The following is a 3,508-nucleotide window of genomic DNA, read 5'->3' on the forward strand; positions in this document are numbered from 1 at the left end:
TGCAACTTTTTTTGAGTCTGAATGATAAAAATAATATTATGAATACATTATCTTCTATTTGCTGACTTACAATCATGGAATCATATAGTGATTTTGCTTGGAAGGGACCTAAAAGATCATCTAGTTCCAACCTCTCTACCATAGACAGGGAGACCTTTCACTAGACCAGGTTTCTCAAAGCCACATCCAACCTGGTCTAGAATACTTCTGGGGTTGAGGCATCCACAGCTTCTCTGGGCAGCATGTTGCAGTGTCTAACCACTCTCAAAATAAAGAATTTCTTTCTAATATCTAATCTAAACCTGTTCTTTATTAGACTTAAAGCCTTTACCCCTTGTCCTATTAGTACATGCCCTTGAGAAAAGTTTCTCTCCAACCTTCTTGTAAGCTCCCTTTAGGTAGTGGAAGGCTGCAGTTAAATCCCCCTGGATCCTCCTTTTCTTCTAGCTGAATGACCCCATCTCTCTCATGCTTTCTTTGTAGGAGAGGTGCTTCAACCCCCTGATCATCTTTGTGGCCTCCTTTGGCCTTGCTCCAACTGCGCCATGTCTTTCCTCTGCTGAGGGCCTATGAGCCTATGATGCAGTACTCCATGGGGTATTATTATGAGAGTAGAGTAGAAGGGCATAATAACCTCCCATGACCTTCCAGCTGTCTCTTGATGCAGCTTGGGATTCAATTTGTTTTCTGGGCTGCAAGCACATGGTACTGTTTTATATTTAGTTTTTCATGCACTAAGACAATCTCTTAAGATTTGCTCTCAATCCACCCATCACCAGCTGGTATCCTCATCTGGGATTAATCTAAATAGTTAAACTTCTGTCAGATTAAAATACCTGGAGAGGTACCCAGTTGAAAGTGCTAAAATAATGGGAAGAAAAAGACCACTGATTGCTTTTGCTAACTTTTTCTCTTAAACTTCAATAAAAAGGTATGCAGTGGACATAATACAACTGAATGTTTTTACTTTGCTTGGAGGAAGTCTAAACATCTTGATTTAGTAGAAGTGTAAATAAGTGTTTTATCCTTTATATATATTCTATGAAAAAATGATAGAAGGGTTATTAATGATCCTTGCGATGTTTTCCTTCACTTTTCTGCAAACTCTTCAAAGAAAGGCAAATGTAAATATCTGTGTGAACATCCAGTATTTATTGACCTCATTAAGGTCTCTGGCATTGTAGAACCTCAGATCTCAGTGAATTTCTTAAAAGGGATGAAGATTCTTTTATGTACTCTGAGTCAGATGTGTGCCAGAAAACATCAGCAGATATTCTTCAAGAGTTCCAAACAACAGAAACTTTACAGTCAAACTTCAGAAAATCAGGGAACTTTGGCGAAAAGTTGAAAACAACATTCAATCAACATAAAACATTTCACAAAGCAGTTACTTAGCAAACTCTGAGCCCAATCAACCAAGGAAACTCCAACCCACCCGATTTTAAATTATGGAAACTTTGAGAAGAGGGAATTAGGGAAGAAAAAAGCAAAAGGGAGAAGAGATACAAATATAGCTACTGCTCCTGGTTCCAGCAGTGTTTCAGCTGATCAAAACCCCAGGGAGGTAGGGTCAAGACAATATGTGTGCCTTGTGCTCTGGCTTGGGTGCATTTTGGCTTTCCTGGGCCCTTCCCCAGGCAGGACTTCTGGTCTGGTAGCTGCTCAGGAGCTGAGTTAGGGGCTCCAGGGGCAGGTGTGGAGCATGGTCTCTGGTGTGCCAGGGATTGGCAGCCTCTGTGGGGGCTGGGATACAGACCCCAGGGATGTGGTATGTAGAGCAGAGAGTTGCCTTGCCGGGGCAAGACTTGGTCTGCCTCTTTCCCCACACAGGAGCTTGAAATTTTTTGAGCCAGCCATCTCCTCCAGTCTCTCACAAACATTTGCCAGTTTTCAGTATGGAATGTATTCAACTGGTCTAAAAAGACATTTCTCTCTTCCTTTCGTGCTTATGTGATGTCCATTTGTATATCCTTTGAAAATCTTTTATTTAGTATGTTTATTTTTCCAAAACCATTCTGATGATGGGTAGCACATAGACTTCTTGAATAACACAAATCTCTGACTTGACACTGTATATAATTCTTGTTTAGCTGAACCCTAGTCATGTATTTTAGCCATCTAGTCTTTGTTTAAAGCCCTCAAGTGATGGAAAAATCTACCTATAAGCCTTAATATTTTTTAAAATTTTATTTTCTTAATTTGATTTATTTATTGTTAAAAAATCCAGCTGTAAAATACCGTGCCTTTTTTCCACTTTTTAAATTCAGAGCCCACCCACTGAGTAACTATTAGTTAGGAGTCACACTATGAACACCATGAATAAGGAGGGACAACTTCTTGTAATAGTCATTAGTCATAGTAAGATTCTCAGTAAAAATTATTTGCTGAATGATTTTGAATATTTGAATGATTCTTATTGTAGGTTCCTCAGGAGTAATTTACTGTAATTAATAAAGATTTGAAATTCAGAATATGAATTTAATTAGTGGATGTAATGTAGTGGGTAAGGAGAAGTACTGCCAGGTAACCAGATTCCAAATAATGAACCAGAAATTATTCTGAGGGAGTTTGCAACAAGTATTAGTATTCAATAAGGCAATACAAAACCTTGAGAGTAGCTCAGTTGGTCTGAGTGTGGGTGCTAATAATGCCATGGTTGCAGGTTTGATCCCTGTGTGGGCCATTCACTTGAGAGCCAGACTCGATGATCCTTGTGTGTCCCTTCCAACTTAGAACATTCTGTGATTCTGAAAAAAGGTGGAGAGAGACCACTGACAAAGGTATGCAGTGACAGGACAAGGGAGAAGGACTTTAAACTGAGATGGAGTATGTTTAGATTAGATATTAAAATAAATTCTTTGCTGTGAGGGTGGTGGGACAGAGAAATTTAAGATGGGAGTGTTTGAGGCCAGGCTGGATGTGGCTTTGAGCAGCCTGGTCTAGTGGAGGGTGTCCCTGCCCACAGAAGGGGGTTTGGAGCTAGGTAGTCTTTAAGGTCCTTTCCGACCCATGGCATTCTGTGATTCTGTATTTATATTGCGGAATTTAAATCTCATTAGTGGCTATTGTTCAGAATTTCCTTAAGACTTCTTTTCTTCCAGCACATTCCTTTAGGCATAACTCTTTGGGAAGAGCCAGCATAGATGAAGGGCAAACACTCAAAACATATTGTATTTTAAAACATTCTTTGATGTATTCATCTGGCTCTAAAAATGTCTAGAAAATGATTTTGTCTGATGAAGTCACTGAGATGCTGTGCTTCTCAATACTTTGACTAAAACCACTTTTTTTTTGTACTTTTTTCTTGTTCCCTTCAGCTCTATCTGTGCTATGTTTGTTACCATGGGTTAGGTTTTGTTTAGCATGTTTCCTTTTTTGTTACACCTCTGACATGTGACTTCTAGTCTGAGTGATTACTGGCTTTTTTTCTTTAATCCATTGAATCTGTTATGCTCTCTATGTACCTCTGAAGCCGTAGAGATTTAGGCTGTGACTGTGGAAAGGACTT

Source organism: Catharus ustulatus, chromosome 5, assembly GCF_009819885.2.
Source record: "Catharus ustulatus isolate bCatUst1 chromosome 5, bCatUst1.pri.v2, whole genome shotgun sequence".
In the NCBI taxonomy this organism is placed as follows: domain Eukaryota; kingdom Metazoa; phylum Chordata; class Aves; order Passeriformes; family Turdidae; genus Catharus; species Catharus ustulatus.